Raw genomic sequence first — 9,628 nt, 5'->3', positions numbered from 1 at the left:
ATGTTTTTGGAGATGACTGACTCCAAATCCACATTATGAAGAGGGAAAAGCTTTAAACTGTGAATGGTTCCCATTGATGATGACTAGTGTTGAGCATTCCGATACCGCAAGTATCGGGTATCGGCCGATACTTGCTGTATCGGAATTCCGATACCGACTTCCGATATTTTTTCAATATCGGAATTCGGCATCGGAATCGGAAGTTCCAAGTTGATTGACAGCCTGACGTCATCATGATGCGCGGTGTGTGCGCATCATGATGCGCCGTCATTTCGGGCCTTCCGGGGGTCTCTGCCGGCCTGCCGGGGGGCTGTGTGGACTGCCCGGGGTCTGTACCGGCCTGCCGGGGGGCTGTGCCGGCCTGCCGGTGGTCTGTGCACCCTGTGGGGGTCTGTACCGGCCTGCCGGGGGGCTGTGCCGGCCTGCCGGTGGTCTGTGCACCCTGTGGGGGTCTGTACCGGCCTGCCGGGGGGCTGTGCCGGCCTGCCGGTGGTCTGTGCACCCTGTGAGGGTCTGTACCGGCCTGCCGGGGGGCTGTGCCGGCCTGCCGGGGGGCTGTGCTGATGTTCGGGGGTCTGTGCAAGCATCGTCCAATGGGACTACAAGTCCCATCTGGCGATGCCTGCTACCATGACAGTGATTGACACATTAGCCAATGATGGGACAGTAGTAGTCCCATCATCCGGCTAATGTGTTAAATGTTAAAAAAAAAAAAAAATACTACATACATACATACTACATGCATGCTACATACATACTACATGCTACATACATACATGCTACATACATACTACATATATACTACATGCATGCTACATACATACTACATGCTACATACATACTACATGCTACATACATACTACATATATACTACATGCATGCTACATACATACTACATGCTACATACATACTACATGCATGCTACATACATACTACATGCATGCTACATACATACTACATGCTACATACTACATGCTACATACATACTACATATATACTACATGCATGCTACATACATACTATATGCTACATACATACTACATATATACTACATGCATGCTACATACATACTACATATATACTACATGCATGCTACATACATACTACATGCTACATACATACTACATGCATGCTACATACATACTACATGCATGCTACATACATACTACATGCTACATACATACTACATGCTACATACATACTACATATATACTACATGCATGCTACATACATACTACATGCTACATACATACTACATATGTACTACATGCATGCTACACACATACTACATGCTACATACATACTACATGCATGCTGCATACATACTACATGCTACATACATACTACATGCTACATACATACTACATGCTACATACATACTACATATATACTACATGCATGCTACATACATACTACATGCTACATACATACTACATATATACTACATGCATGCTACATACATACTACATGCTACATATATACTACATGCTACATACATACTACATATATACTACATACATGCTACATACATACTGCATGCTACATACATACTACATGCATGCTACATGCATGCTACATACATACTACATACATACTACATACATACTACATGCATGCTACATGCATGCTACATGCTACATACATACTACATACATACTACATGCTACATACATGCTACATACATACTACATACATACTACATGCTACATACATACTACATATATACTACATGCATGCTACATACATACTACATGCTACATACATACCACATACATACTACATACATGCTACATACATACTACATATATACTACATGCATGCTACATACATACTACATATATACTACATGCTACATGCATGCTACATACATACTACATACATACTACATGCTACATACATACCACATATATACTACATACATACAATACATTCATACAATACATACATAGACATACAGTACATATAACATAGAGTAACATACTTACCAATACTTGTCACATTGTTCCCCGAAGCCATTGTCTTTTCCGGAATAAATATTAACATAACAAACCACAAAAATACTCACCCACGATCCGAAGCAGTCCACGAGTGTGTCCCACGACGATCTTTGGTAGAGAACTGCAGCATCAGATGATGCTGCCGTTCTCTACGGGCTGCAGGAATCCAATGACGGAAGGTAGGTATCCTTCCGCACTGTATTCCTCCGCCACTTAAAAAAAAAAAAGTCCCTAGTCTCACTTTATGCCATTGCTGCGTGGGAAATTCCCACACAGCAATGGCATAAAGTGAGACTAGGGACTTTTTTTTTTTAAGTGGCGGAGGAATACAGTGCGGAAGGATACCTACCTTCCGTCATTGGATTCCTGCAGCCCGTAGAGAACGGCAGCATCATCTGATGCTGCAGTTCTCTACCCAAGATCGTCGTGGGACACACTCGTGGACTGCTTCGGATCGTGGGTGAGTATTTTTGTGGTTTGTTATGTAAATATTTATTCCGGAAAAGACAATGGCTTCGGGGAACAATGTGACAAGTATTGGTAAGTATGTTACTCTATGTTATATGTACTGTATGTCTATGTATGTATTGTATGAATGTATTGTATGTATGTAGTATATATGTGGTATGTATGTAGCATGTAGTATGTATGTAGTATGTATGTAGCATGCATGTAGTATATATGTAGCATGCATGTAGTATATATGTAGTATGTATGTAGCATGTATGTAGTATGTATGTGGTATGTACAGTGTATGTAGCATGTAGTATGTATGTAGCATGCATGTAGTATATATGTAGTATGTATGTAGTATGTATGTAGTATGTATGTAGCATGCAGCATGCATGTAGCATGCATGTAGTATGTATGTAGTATGTATGTAGCATGCATGTAGTATGTATGTAGTATGTATGTAGCATGCATGTAGTATATATGTAGTATGTATGTAGTATGTAGCATGCATGTAGTATATATGTAGTATGTAGTATGTAGCATGCATGTAGTATATATGTAGTATGTATGTAGCATGTAGTATGTATGTAGCATGCATGTAGTATATATGTAGTATGTATGTAGCATGTAGTATGTATGTAGCATGCATGTAGTATATATGTAGTATGTATGTAGCATGTAGTATGTATGTAGCATGCATGTAGTATATATGTGTTATGTATGTAGCATGTAGCATGCATGTAGTATGTATGTAGTATGTATGTAGTATGTATGTGGTATGTATGTAGTATGTATGTAGTATGTATGTAGTATATATGTGGTATGTATGTAGCATGTAGTATGTATGTAGCATGCGGTATGTATGTAGCATGCATGTCTTATATATGTAGTATGTATGTAGTATATATGTAGTATGTATGTTGCATGTAGTATATATGTAGTATGAATGTAGCATGTATGTAGTATGTAGTATGTATGTAGTATGCATGTTGAATGTATGTAGCATGTATGTAGCATGTAATTTTTTATTTTTTTTTTTACATTCAACACATTAGCCGGATGATGGGACTACTACTGTCCCATCATTGGCTAATGTGTCAATCACTGTCATGGTAGCAGGCATCGCCCGATGGGACTTGTAGTCCCATCGGACGATGCCTGCACAGCCCCCCGAAGCCTGCACAGCCCCCCGGCAGGCCGGCACAGCCCACCGGAGCCTGCACAGACCACCGGCAGGCCGGCACAGCCCCCCGGCAGGCCGGCACAGACCACCGGAGCCTGCACAGACCCCCTGGCAGGCCGGCACAGCCCCCTGAAAGGCCCGTACAGACCCCAGAGAGGCTGTACAAGGGAAAAACAGGGTTTTTCTTATTCCGATACCGGAAGTCCCATAGACTTGAATGGGACTTCCGGTATCGGAATCGGCGATACCGATACTTTTTTTAAAGATCGGCCGATCCATTCCGATCCGATACTTTGAAGTATCGGACGGTATCGCTCAACTCTAATGATGACTTTAAATCAGATTTTTGCATTTTACTGAGACCTTGTATTTTCTTTTCATTTTCTGAAATGTCTTCCAGAGGGTTGATCACTGAGCGTGATCATGGTGCAATAACTTGGTGCAATAGTTTTCTAATAAGAAAACATGTGTGAAGCTCATAACAGGTGGACATCCGAGTAGTCGTGGCAGAGTGGTTAAGGCGATGGACTTGAAATCAATTGGCGTCTCCCCGCGCAGGTTCAAATCCTGCCGACTACGTCTGTTTTAATAGCTTTTTGACCTTTTATCTTTGTTGTTCAATTTGCATGTTTACTAGTCTATTCCCCATGACAGTGATCTGTGATGGAGCGAGTTTCCAGGACCAAACTGATTTTATCTTTGACTGTTCTTTAGATAATCTATTCTGGAGCAACATTACATGTGCGACTTGCCGCTAATCAAAAGAAGCACCGTGGGTGCCATCAGGTAATAGGTTTTTCTCTTGATCTTGTCCAGCAGCCACAGACCGCTGTCCTGGCTAATGGACTGGGACATGCACTTTGATTTGTACAAACCTTAAATTATCTCTCAGATGAAGCCTTTTACCATGCAATGCTAATCTTTATCGACTACTGGATGAACAGTTTTCTAACAGTATAAGTTTTGCAATTTATGTTTTTCACACTTTTTCCAAGTAACAGATACAGCAATCTTTTTACTAGCCACTTTTCATCAACATTTCAAACTGCGCTAACTGTGATATCGTGGAAATGTTGGTAAATTTGTGGAATGAAAGGTTATAAGATATCAATTTATCATTGTGTATGATTGCAGATTTGCACTGCAGCTTTGGAGCCTGTTTTCGCCATCGTTCACGATTTCATATGCTTTATTCAGCACAACAAGCTGCAGCCATGACTGAGTCATGGTTGGTTCCATGGTGTAATCGTTTGCACTTTGAATCCAGTGATCTGAGTTCAAATCTCAGTGGAACCTGGGCACACATTTCAATTTTTCCATGTGCACTCAGATCGACGATGCCCAATGTTTATGATGAAACATGCAATTTAAAATCCACATAATAAAAGACAAAAAAAGGGTTCAAGGATTCATGGAATACCATGATCAAAGCTGTCAATCAAGTAGGATTAGCAAAAATTAAAATTGTCTATATCACTCATTGTCTATGTCATACCAAGCAATCTCATACTCTGTGACTTGAGTCAATATTCACATAACACTCTTTCCAAGTGGGTGAATCTGACAAGGATTTGAAGCCAAAATGGCTTCAGAAAGTTTTTTTTTAATTTTTCTCTAAGCCTTCTTTTCTTGTGTTTTCCAGAATTTCCTAAAGTGCCTTATAAACATTTTTGGTGGTGTTTTTCTAAATATTCTTTTCGGCGTCTTTTGAATGTGTTTTGTGGCTTTTTTTGTAGGACACAAAAGTCAATCAGGACCCTTTATAGGGTCTTTCGAACCTTACCGTTGACTTGTAGTATAGGTATGGAGCTGTTCAAAGTGAAAAACAGCTGAAGATTGATATGGTAATTTCAGTTAACCGCTGGACATTTTTGGAAACTTGAGATGGTTAATAGACGCTCCAAAGCCTGATCAAATGAACATCAAGTCTTTTTTACTTGGAAATGATTATGTTCAGTCTTCTTAGCATTTTCGTATTATTTTTAAGGATGTTTTTGGAGCTGACTGACTCCAAATCCACATTATGAAGAGGGAAAAGCATTAAACTGTGAATGGTTCCCATTGATGATGACTTTAAATCAGATTTTTGCATTTTACTGAGACCTTGTATTTTCTTTTCTTTTTCTGAGATGTCTTCCAGAGGGTTGATCACTGAGCTTGATCATGGTGCTATTAGAAAACGTGTGTGAAACTCATAACAGCATGACGTCTGAGTAGTCGTGGCCGAGTGGTTAAGGCGATGGGCTAGAAATCCTTTGGGGTCTCCCCGCGCAGGTGCAAATCCTGCCGTCTATGTTTCCATAACTTTTTGACCTTTTATCTTTTTTGTTCAATTTGCATATTTACTAGTCTATTCCCCATGACAGTGATATGTGATGGAGCGAGTTTCTAGGACCAAACTGACTTTATCTTTGACTGTTCTTTAGATAATCTATTCTGGAGCAACATTACATGTGCGACTTGTCGCCAATCAAAAGAAACACCGTGGGTGCCATCAGGTAAGAGGTTTTTCTCTTGATCTTGTCCAGCAGCCACAGACCGCTGTCCTGGCTATTGGACTGGGACATGCACTTTGATTTGCACAAACCTTAAATTATCTCTCAGATGAAGCCTTTTACCATGCAATGCTAATCTTTATCGACTACTGGATGAACAGTTTTCTAACAGTATAAGTTTTGCAATTTATTTTTTTCACACTTTTTCCAAGTAACAGATACAGCAATCTTTTTACTAGCCACTTTTCATCAACATTTCAAAGTGTCCTAGCTGTGATATCGTGGAAATGTTGGTAAATTTGTGGAATGAAAGGTTATAAGATATCAATTTACCATTGTGTATGATTGCAGATTTGCACTGCAGCTTTGGAGCCTGTTTTCGCCATCGTTCACGATTTCATATGCTTTATTCAGCAAAACAAGCCGCAGCCATGATTGCGTCATGGTTGGTTCCATGGTGTAATGCTTAGCACTCTGGACTTTGGATCCAGTGATCTGAGTTGAAATCTCAATAGAACCTGAGCACACATTTTGATTTTTCCATCTGCACTCAGATCGACGATGCCCAATGTTTATGATGAAACAAGCAATTTACAATACACATAATAAAAGACAAAAAAAGAGTTCAAGGATTCATGGAATACCATAGTCAAAGCTGTCAATCAAGTAGGATTAGCAAAAATTAAAATTGTCTGTCACTCATTGTCTATGTCATACGAAGCAATCTCATACTCTGTGACTTGAGTCAATATTCACATAACACTCTTTCCAAGTGGGTGAATCTGACAAGGATTTGAAGCCAAAATGGCTACAGGAAGTGTTTTTGATTTTTCTCTAAGCCATCTTTTCTTGTGTTTTCCAGAATTTCCTAATGTGCCTTATAAACATTTTTGGTGGTGTTTTTCTAAAAATTCTTTTCGGCGTCTTTTGAATGTGTTTTGTGGCTTTTTTTTGTAGCACACAAAAGTCAATCAGGACACTTTATAGGGTCTTTCGAACCTTACCCTTGACTTGTATTATAGGTATGGAGCTGTTCAAAGTGAAAAACATCTGAAGATTGATATGGTAATTTCAGTTAACCGCTGAACATTTTTGGAATCTTGAGATGGTTAATAGACGCTCCAAAGCCTGATCAAATGAACATCAAGTCTTTTTTACTTGGAAATGATTGTGTTCAGTCTTCTCAGCATTTTCGGATTATTTTTAAGGATGTTTTTGGAGCTGACTGATTCCAAATCCACATTATGAAGAGGGAAAAGCTTTAAACTGTGAATGGTTCCCATTGATGATGATGACTTTAAATCAGATTTTTGCATTTTACTGAGACCTTGACTTCCAGAGGGTTGATCACTGAGCTTGATCATGGTCCTATTAGAAAACGTGTGTGAAACTCATAACAGCTTGAAGTCCGAGTAGTCGTGGCCGAGTGGTTAAGGCGATGGACTAGAAACCTATTGGGGGTCTACCCGCGCAGGTTCAAATCCTGCCAACTACGTCTGTTTTAATATCTTTTTGACCTTTTATCTTTGTTGTTCAATTTGCATGTTTACTAGTCTATTCCCCATGACAGTGATCTGTGATGGAGCGAGTTTCCAGGACCAAACTGATTTTATCTTTAACTGTTCTTTAGATAATCTATTCTGGAGCAACATTACATGTGCGACTTGCCGCTAATCAAAAGAAGCACCATGGGTGCCATCAGGTAAGAGGTTTTTCTCTTGATCTTGTCCAGCAGCCACAGACCGCTGTCCTGGCTAATGGACTGGGACATGCACTTTAATTTGTACAAACCTTAAATTATCTCTCAGATGAAGCCTTTTACCATGCAATGCTAATCTTTATCGACTACTGGATGAACAGTTTTCTAACAGTATAAGTTTTGCAATGTATTTTTTTCACACTTTTTCCAAGTAATAGATACAGCAATCTTTTTACTAGCCACTTTTCATCAACATTTCAAACTGCGCTAACTGTGATATCGTGGAAATGTTGGTAAATTTGTGGAATGAAAGGTTATAAGATATCAATTTATCATTGTGTATGATTGCAGATTTGCACTGCAGCTTTGGAGCCTGTTTTTGCCATCGTTCATGATTTCATATGCTTTATTCAGCACAACAAGCCGCAGCCATGACTGAGTCATGGTTGGTTCCATGGTGTAATGGTTAGCACTCTGGACTTTGAATCCAGTGATCTGAGTTCAAATCTCAGTGGAACCTGGGCACACATTTCATTTTTTCCATGTGCACTCAGATCGACGATGCCCAATGTTTATGATGAAACAAGCAATTTAAAATCCACATAATAAAAGACAAAAAAAGAGTTCAAGGATTCATGGAATACCATGATCAAAGCTGTCAATCAAGTAGGATTAGCAAAAATTAAAATTGCCTATATCACTCATTGCCTATGTCATACCAAGCAATCTCTGTGACTTGAGTCAATATTCACATAACACTCTTTCCAAGTGGTTGAATCTGACAAGCATTTGAAGCCAAAATGGCTTCAGGAAGTGTTTTTGATTTTTCTCTAAGCCATCTTTTCTTGTGTTTTCCTGAATTTCCTAAAGTGCCTTATCAACATTTTTGGTGGTGTTTTTCTAAAAATTCTTTTCGGCGTCTTTTGAATGTGTTTTGTGGCTTTTTTTGTAGCACACAAAAGTCAATCAGGACCCTTTATAGGGTCTTTCGAACCTTACCGTTGACTTGTATTATAGGTATGGAGCTGTTCAAAGTGAAAAACATCTGAAGATTGATATGGTAATTTCAGTTAACCGCTGGACATTTTTGGAAACTTGAGATGGTTAATAGATGCTCCAAAGCCTGATCAAATGAACATCAAGTCTATTTTACTTGGAAATGATTATTTTCAGTCTTCTCAGCATTTTCGGATTATTTTTAAGGATGTTTTTGGAGCTGACTGACTCCAAATCCACATTATGAAGAGGGAAAAGCTTTAAACTGTGAATGGTTCCCATTGATGATGACTTTAAATCAGATTTTTGCATTTTACTGAGACCTTGTATTTTCTTTTCATTTTCTGAGATGTCTTCCAGAGGGTTGATCACTGAGCTTGATCATGGTGCTATTAGAAAACACGTGTGAAGCTCATAACAGGTAGACGTCTGAGTAGTCGTGGCCGAGTGGTTAAGGCGATGGGCTAGAAATCCATTGGGGTCTCCCCACGCAGGTGCAAATCCTGCCGACTACATCTATGTTTAAAATAACTTTTTGACCTTTTATCTTTGTTGTTCAATTTGCATGTTTACTAGTCTATTCCCCATGACAGTGATCTGTGATGGAGCGAGTTTCTAGGACCAAACTGACTTTATCTTTGACTGTTCTTTAGATAATCTATTCTGGAGCAACATTACATGTGCGAATTGCTGCTAATCAAAAGAAGCACCGTGGGTGCCATCAGGTAAGAGGTTTTTCTCTCGATCTTGTCCAGCAGCCACAGACCGCTGTCCTGGCTCATGGACTGGGACATGCACTTTGATT

The 9,628-nt window shown here is 39.5% G+C and overlaps 3 non-coding genes across 3 annotated transcripts; all 3 read left to right on the top strand.

Moving 5' to 3' along the window:
• The first annotated feature begins 4,130 nt into the window (after positions 1–4,130).
• TRNAS-UGA (transfer RNA serine (anticodon UGA)) lies at positions 4,131–4,212 on the top strand. The gene has a single exon. It is a non-coding gene; the product is annotated as a tRNA-Ser (tRNA).
• A 4,063-nt stretch (positions 4,213–8,275) lies between these two features.
• On the top strand, positions 8,276–8,347 carry TRNAQ-UUG (transfer RNA glutamine (anticodon UUG)). Its single transcript has one exon. It is a non-coding gene; the product is annotated as a tRNA-Gln (tRNA).
• A 909-nt stretch (positions 8,348–9,256) lies between these two features.
• TRNAS-AGA (transfer RNA serine (anticodon AGA)) lies at positions 9,257–9,338 on the top strand. Its single transcript has one exon. It is a non-coding gene; the product is annotated as a tRNA-Ser (tRNA).
• Positions 9,339–9,628: the final 290 nt, after the last annotated feature.

Source organism: Dendrobates tinctorius, unplaced genomic scaffold (assembly GCF_039654945.1).
Source record: "Dendrobates tinctorius isolate UK_male_01 unplaced genomic scaffold, ASM3965494v1 ptg000462l, whole genome shotgun sequence".
NCBI classification, from domain to species: domain Eukaryota; kingdom Metazoa; phylum Chordata; class Amphibia; order Anura; family Dendrobatidae; genus Dendrobates; species Dendrobates tinctorius.
The sequence above is the reverse complement of the archived record's forward strand: the minus strand, read 5'-3'. Positions and strand labels throughout refer to the sequence as shown.